Consider the following 8,394-nt stretch of genomic DNA (forward strand, 5'->3'; position numbering starts at 1 on the left):
AAAAAAAAAAAAAAAAATACAGCCATCTGCTTAAAGGTCAAGCTTGCACTTACCGATAATGTCTGATCTGTGACCCATTGTTACGCTGTCCTTTCTCTCTGTCTCGTGTCTCTTTCTGCTGCTACTGCTGCATTCCAAAGGAATGTAGTTCTAGGAACAACTGCATCCCACTGGAATTCCCCCACCACCACTTCCCTTTCTCTGTCCACGAATTTCTCTCTCTCTCTGGAATATTTCAAATGAATTCGGTCGACTGAACTTCACGCACTTGCTTTAGCCACTTCACGTGGGTCTAAAAATACCTTAGCAATCTATGGTTTTCACTGACTTCTCATACACAATTCAATAAAGGGGCATTTTGTTAAATATTTTAAAGAAGCCACACTTAGAAAACAACAAACACAACAAAAAAGTGCCTTTTAAAAAAAATATTTATGTCTAAAACTATCAATCAATCGTATTTGTGAAAGAAATCGCTTTTATTCATTTACGGTATATATGCATGCAGAATATAAGTGTGTGTAATATATATATTATATACATACACAAATATATATATATATTTATATATATACACGCACACAATTATATATATTTGGTTATTTGTGTATCTTGTTTTTAAAAACGAGGAAAAACATGATCTAAGGCAATGTACTCAATATGTAAATTAGAGTGGAGGAACTTATTAAAAAAATATATTACTCCTAAAAAAACCCCAAAAAACTAGTCACAATTTCATGCCAATGTATGTGATGTGTACGGAATGGTTTAGAAGTGGAAGAAACAAACCCATCCCCCTGGGTAAAGGAGTATGGAGAGGGAGAGAAAGATACACATGTATGTAAGTAGATAGATAGAGAGAGAGAGGAGGAGGGAGAGAGAGAGAGAGAGGAGAGGAGGAGAGAGAGAGAATCATTAATTTATGTGTTCTATATTTAGAAATTTCTATTACTACACGAAGATATTCACTTTTTCGTGCTTAATAAATGTGTATACAGAATGATTTAAAAGTTAGCTTGGAGGAAGAAACCAAAAAACCCGGGCAATAGAAGTGTGTAAAAGGAGAGAGAGAGAGAGAGAGAAAGAGAGAGATCATGAAAACAGCACACGCTGAGAAGTAGTGTGTTTGTCATCAAATTCACACCCAACATCTTTTTTATTTTATTTTATTTTTTTATCTGTGGCTGATATTTAAACACAGAATAGCAATCAAAAGCAGGGTTAAAAGAGCCTTTCTAGAACAAACAACAAAAGACTCTGAATTTGTCCACATCAACTTATCTACCAGCATCATCATCAGCCAGTAACATTTCTATTTTCGATAATTTACGCATTTTAGTTTGTTGATGGCCTCAGGTCCAACCTTCACTGAACAAATTTTGAAATTAAAAACAATTCCAGCCATGACCCACGTGTCTTTTTACGTCAATCTCGGACTACTTTATCAAATGTGTTCGTCTCAGTTGCTGTTTCGCCCCATAAATCTATGACCAATAGGCGTTCCAGTTATGTCCACCATGTCTTAATTGCAGTCACAGGACTAAGACTGCGGTATCCAATGTGTCCTTTCTCATTTTTTAAAGACGGTCAAACTTTGGATTTGGGGGCAATTTTGGCCCCTATTTCAAAGCTGGTCGAGCGACCACTTCCTACTTAGGTCACAAGGTCGACGATGAATGCTTTTTTTTTTTTTTTTTAAAGAAAGTAAATCTATTGAATTTCCTTTCCAACCCCTAAAATACCCCTCAGCATATTACGATTCTCTCTGCTTTACTGATCTGAGGGCAAAGAAAAAGAAAAGGACGATTAGTGTTTTTGACTCATTATCACGAGGTCTTTTCGCCACAGAAGTAGATAAGTCTTCGAGTGCATAGTAATTTGTTACTATTTTAAGAGTAATCCGGGAACTTTCTGACTGGCCCCCAGACCACTAATCCTTCTACTACTGGATGAGACATTTCGTTTCCTTTTATAAAGTTGTCTGTCTGGTCTTTTTAAATCCCATAATCGAGGTTTTTTGTAATCTGTCCTTGTAATGTTCTCATCAGTCGTCGTCTTTGTGACAAATACAGAAATTATCACAACTGGTAGAATTGTCAGAGCGTTGGACGAAATGCAATGCGGTATTTTCTCCGATTCTTTACGTTCAGGTTTCAAATCCTGCCGCAGTCATCGGCTTTGCCTTTTATTCTTTTGGGGGTCGATAAAATAAAGTACCAGTTGAGCACTGAAGGCGATGTTATCGGCTGACCATCCCCACCACAAGATTTCAGGCCTTGCACAAAAATTAGAATGAAAAAGATACGGTGAGCTGATAAAATTGTTAGTACGTCGGACAAAATGCTCAGCGGAATTTCTTGCGATTCCGAGTTCAAATTCCACTGTGATCGACTTTGCCTTTCATCCTTTAGAGATCGACGAAATAAGTACCAGTTGAGGTCGATGTAATCGACTTACCACTTCCCCTAAAAATTGCTGGCTTTGTGCCAAAATCTGAAGCAATTATTATTATCATTATTATGGTTGTTGTTTGTTTAGCTCTGGTACAGCCCTAAAGATAACCTGACCACGACCGTAAGGCATCGAAGACTAACAACATAATATAATAATGTCGCTATAAATCACTTGCCGAAACAAGTACAAACAGCTCTGACAGATATAGCGTGTCCTTCTGTTTTCGAAACAGTTGGGTGTTATGACATTTAGCAGCTGCTTTTAACAGGTCGAGCAACCACTGTACTTATTCCAATATAGATGCAGGCTTCGCCAACATTTAGAGGAATTTGTTCTTGTAAGAAGAGTCTGGGCCGATGAACTTTACATTCCTACAGAAGTAGGTGTGTGTGTACATCAACACACATTAAGAAATATAAGTAACATTGTCTATGGATGTATATGTGTGTGTGTGTTTATGTATACAAAGAAGCTACTTGTCCACATGAAAAGGGGAATTTTGTGTGTATATAATAAAGAAGACTATATACATTCCATTTAGAAATGTGGACCCTACATTCTTTATGTATGGCAATGTATAAAGAAGAGAATCTTTATACACACAGGTATTTAGAAAATATATAAATTCTATATGGGCGTGTTTGTGTATACAGAAAGGAAGACCAAGTACATCCATTTAGGAATATAAACTTACATTTTATGTTTGTATTTGGGCAACCACGAAATGTTTTAGTTTGTGTTTTTATTTATCAAATTTCGAACAAGTTTTCATCAACACACACAGACATACAGCTTGTCGGTTCGAGCCCAACTCAGGCCAGTTAGAACACGGACGTTAAAGTTAAATGATGATGATAATGTACATATGGCACTTGTTCAAAACTTTGATAAGTGTTATGGTAACAACACCTCTGGCATTCTCAGCTAATAAAAAGATTAAATACACCGTAGCTGATATATTGAGTTCTTTCTATTATCTCTGGTTTGTAAAAGAGACAGAACAGAAAATCTCTACTTTGTCGCTCGAACAACAAAAAATAACAGCCAAATTCCTTTACCATCTTAAAAGAAAAATGGAACGGATACACTAGAGAATATAGTCTTGGAATATAGTGTCTGAAAATACGATGGAATCGTCATGACTGGAACGCCTTTAATTATAGGTTTCCTTCTTAAGCAACAATTAAGGGTAAAACTAAGAAGACAATAAATGCCATCTCATTTGAAAAATTGGTAAAAGAGAAAAGAACTGAAGAATTAGAAGAGTTAAATAGAAAACCAAAGCTAAAATTTCCGTAAAATCTTCGTAAAAGAATTAACTCTAGAGTTTTTGGAGGGAAGTGTTGATTCAAGGATAAAACCTGCTAGAAATAGCAGTCAAATGTTCATCAAAGCACATACTATCTGCATAAAAAAGAATAATAATGATAAAAAATACGATCGAATTAGTGGAGGTGGAGCGACTTGAATCACAGGTGTGTTTGATCGGGGCTGACCTGGGGTTAAACAACAGCAACGAACGTGCTTCAATGCAATAGTTCGACTTGTTGGAAACAGAAGCTAAACCGCCCTCAAATTATATACAGCCAACCATCTGTAAAGAAACGAAACAATGTAGTCCATGATATACTTCGATCATAGACGTCTGTTGTGTCTACTGAATCAAGGCAAGACACGAGTTTAATAATCAACAAAGACGTCCCAAATTAATTAAAGGTATCCACCTCGCCTCTTTGGGGCGGAGAAAAATAAAACTATAACTACACATATAATGTTGTTGTTGACCACTGATCAAAGGCGTTCCACCCTTGACTATCCTGCCTCTTAAGACTTAGCTTAGCGACACGTCAGCCCTGATCCAGCAGGCCTATGAATGAAGACACTCAAACAGTGGCCATCCAACCTCTATTTTTTATATATCCACGACCATTTTATTCGATGTCCTTCCTCAGTTTTAAAGGTGTCAGTGTAATTTGAGAGGCATTTAGCTGCTATTTCTGAGGGGAAGCGACAAAGTGGACACTCCCTCATTTAATCGATGGTCATATATATATATATATATATATATATATATATATATATATATATATACACACATACATACATCGTTCTTGTTGATGGTCTTGTTTTAGCTCCAGGTTAGTAGTGACTGTAGACAGACCTATTATCAAAGACGCTCCTGTCGTGAGCATCCCGTCTTTTTTAGAGTTATATGTAGTAACAGCCTTATCTAGTGTGTTCTTTCCTTATTCAAGATGGGTGGGGGTGTGATCTGAAATCGATGTTGTTTTTCTTAGTTCTGGATAAAGCTTGAATGAGTACACGTATCGTCAAAGACTCTGCCGTCGTAACCATCCCATCGTTTTGAAGGCGTATGTAAGAACATTACCCAATCGAGCTATCATCCAACCAGGAAGTTTTTTCAACGTTACACGACCTGCTACAAACAGCAACCAAATCCTCTCAAATCACTCCCAACCGTCTTAAATAATAAAAGGAAGAGTACATTAGGTGACGTACTCCTAGTCCTGCGTATCCCTAAAAGAACAAGACGGTCAAAACAAGAATACCTTTGGTCATACGTAAGTCTGGCCGAGCAGTGCGTTGGCCTTGGGTTAAACAGCAATGACATCGACATTAACCAATGGGCTTTTCCTTCGTACTTAGGACGGATGTGCTGTACGAAGTGAGGGCTATTTGGCTACTATTTCTACCCGATCGAGCTACCGCACAGGTTAGAGTCTCTTCCGATGGTTTGTGGCTTTTTATATTCTTTTTATCCGCCATGATAGAAACAGACTTCAAAAGTCAAAACTAAAAAGATTTGCACGCTTTTTTTTCTTCCCCATTTTCGAGTTTACATCGATCGTCAGATTATAAGAATAAGAGCGATTAGACAAATAATAAAACGAAAGTACAGATTAACTTGTCTAAATGTATACATGTCTATTATTATTATATACATTTAAAGATCTTACCTTCGTACGTGTTTAATTAATTATATCTCAATCACACACACACACATATGTAAATGTGTGTATTTGCGAGCTCGCATCCAAGATATATTAAGAAGGATAATTACGACTGGCAGCAGAGCTGTGAATGGTGTCAATGCACTGTAAACTGAATCGCTAACGTGTGAGTGTGTGTGTGTGTGTGCGTGAGTAGGTCTGTATATGTATTTATGTCAGCCTCTCTGTTTGTGTGAGCATGTGCGCTTGTGTTGGAGAGGCAATTATAATTTACTAATACGGTAGCGGGTGCGGAAAAGACAAGTACGGAAGAGTATAAAGGCAATAAACGTGTGCCAACGACCAATCGCACGCGAACGTTAGGTATTTATACATGCGTAAGTTTATCTATGGGTGACACTTTATATACGCGCGCGCGCGCACAGAAATGCATATATATATATATATATATATATATACACATACTTCTGAGAAATATTTCTGTTTTTTTTTTCTTTTACTTGTCCCAGTCATTGGAGTGCAGTCATGATGGGGCATCGCTCTGAAGAGTTTAATCGAATGAGTTGACACCAGTGCTTATTTTTTTTACAGCATGTTTTTTTTTTTTTGCAGAACTGCTAAGTTGCGGGGACGTAAACAAACCTACACCGGTTACCAAGCGGTGTGGGGGTAAAACATACACACACGTACAAACAACCCTGAGAAGAGGCTAGGTTTAGCAAAAGCCATGAGAAGTGCATGACCGACCTCACCCCCAAATCACAAGCATTCTCCTTATAAGTGGGTGATGTCTCTATGATGTGACATATTTAGTAGTAAAGCAGCATTTAACAAAAGAAATGGCCTTCATTAGAATGTAGGCTTTTAATAACTTACCATTCCTAAGCCGTAAATTCTTTAGCTTTAGAAAATAGCCCTTGTGTTTGGCAATGAAGAACGTGTGAAACTTATTAGGTGGGTAGGCAAACAAGTAAAGAGTATGCATACTAACATAAAAGCTAAATGTTTTGCATGCGTGTGTGTGTTTGCGTGATTTCAATATTTTTTTGCGTCTATTTTACTTTTCCATGCTTGCGTGGATTTGACACTATACACCATCATCATTTAACGCCCGTTTTCCATGCTAGCATGGGTTGGACAATTTGACAGGAGCAGGCAGGTCACAGGGCTGCACCAAGCTCTGCTGCCTGTTCTGGCATAGTTTCTACAGTTGGATGTCCTTGCTAATGCCAACCACTTTATGGAGATTTCTATATGGGTAGTCGGGAGATTAAGATTTATGTATCTATAATGAACAGGAAAGGTGCAAGAATGTCCCCTTGTAGCACTCCCACCAGGATCTCAAGGAAATCTGTCGTATGACAAAGTGATAAAATGATAATAACCTGAGCAATGATGTCTTTGTAGAGATTGTTGAATGCATCTTTATGTCTGGAATACAATACATTCTGAGAATCTGTACCAGGTTGACTCAGTGGAGAAAGTCAAAGTTCTGATCTTGAATATTTTCAAAAAGCCATTAAAATGCAGGAATTTGTGATAATACTGATCTTGGATGAAGACTATTTTGGTTGGTTCTTAGTAATAGTTCTACACAGGGACAAGTGTATTCTTAAAAGCAATAACTGATAAGATAATTCCTCTGTATTGGTTTGGCATATCCAAGATTTCCTTTCTTTGGAATTTGGTACTGGACAATTTTACACCCAAATATCAGCTTTGTCTTGGAATGAAGTCTTTTATTACATACTTCAAGTAATGGATCCAAGAATGGTTGTGTTTCCATCATTGCATTGGTGCCTTGCCATTTGAAAAAGGACTTCATACAATTCTTTAGTAAAGTCTTTTGTATCTAAAGTTAAAGGTTTCTTTTACTCCATTAATGATGTTTGGGAACTGTCCAGCAAGGTTCCAGTTTTTAATTTGGTCTTTTGGAATGTTTTTTTTGGTTCCCTGTTATTTCAGTCACAGCTGTCTATACGTAAGAAAGTTTTTGGTTCTTTGAAGCATTTTAGATTAGTTTTTTTTTGTTATTTTTTTTAAATCTGAAAATAATCTTAAAGGTTCCTGTTTTTAGGTTGCATCCAGTTGTTTTGCATTTTCCAATGTTGCTTTGCTAACTTTTGGACATTTATTTTTACATATGCTTCTTTCAGTTCTTCTCTTTTCTTTCAACATGGAATATGGTTGCGCTTTTTCTTTCTACTTTCATAATATTAGTTTCTGCTGTAATTTCATGTTCATTTCTGATGTCATTGTAAATAGAATTGGCATTTTCAATATCATCTAAAGAATGCCATGTTTCAAAACAATTTTTGAGACCAGTGGCAAGTTACCTCGGTTCATAAAATTTCTCTATTTATATTTAAGTTTTTATTCCTTTTGAAGCTCAACCTCAACATTCCCGTCACAATTCCACAATCAGAAATCACATTAAAAAAATGTCTCCCTAATTAGTTGGGCTATGACCCTCTCCATGACCTTCATTACCTGATCCAACAACTTGATACCTCTGTAATTATTTGTATCTAAAGCGTCACCGTTACCTTTGTAGCAGTTGACTATGGTGCTGCTACAACAGTCATTGGGTATGACTCCTTTGTGTATCACCTTGTTAACTATATGGGTGACTAGGCTATAGCCGACACTGCCAGATATTTTGAGCATCTCTGCAGTGATGCCTGATGGGCCAGGGGCTTTCCCTGTCTTCACACTCTTAATTGCTTTATCTACCATGGTACTGTCAACTCGGATAGCTGGTCCCTCTGTTGGGTCAACATCAGCAGACTCTCTTTCTCCCATTCATTTTCTTTATTGAGCAATCTTTCATAGTGGCGTCTCCAAACCTCTCTCTTGGCAGCCTCGTTTAGTGCAAGTGAACCAGCATCCATGCGGACACATTTCTCTCCTACGACATCACGATTCTCTTTCACACACTGTCTTGCAACACGAAATACCTCAAGTCTTT

At 37.3% G+C, this 8,394-nt stretch overlaps 1 protein-coding gene across 3 annotated transcripts in view; it reads right to left on the reverse strand.

Annotated features, from left to right (window-relative positions):
- LOC106877543 (uncharacterized) overlaps positions 1 to 5,667 on the reverse strand; it is a 40,384-nt gene extending 34,717 nt beyond the window's left edge. For 2 of the 3 annotated variants that reach the window (XM_052975208.1, XM_014926471.2), the window contains exon 1: positions 5,433 to 5,667. The gene's annotated coding sequence lies outside the window, so the exon portion shown is untranslated. Of the gene's footprint in view, positions 1 to 53; positions 345 to 5,432 lie in introns of those variants that run through there. The other variant, XM_014926470.2, reaches the window with a different exon arrangement.
- Between the last annotated feature and the right edge of the window lie 2,727 nt (positions 5,668 to 8,394).

This window comes from Octopus bimaculoides, chromosome 20 (assembly GCF_001194135.2).
Source record: "Octopus bimaculoides isolate UCB-OBI-ISO-001 chromosome 20, ASM119413v2, whole genome shotgun sequence".
Lineage (NCBI taxonomy): Eukaryota > Metazoa > Mollusca > Cephalopoda > Octopoda > Octopodidae > Octopus > Octopus bimaculoides.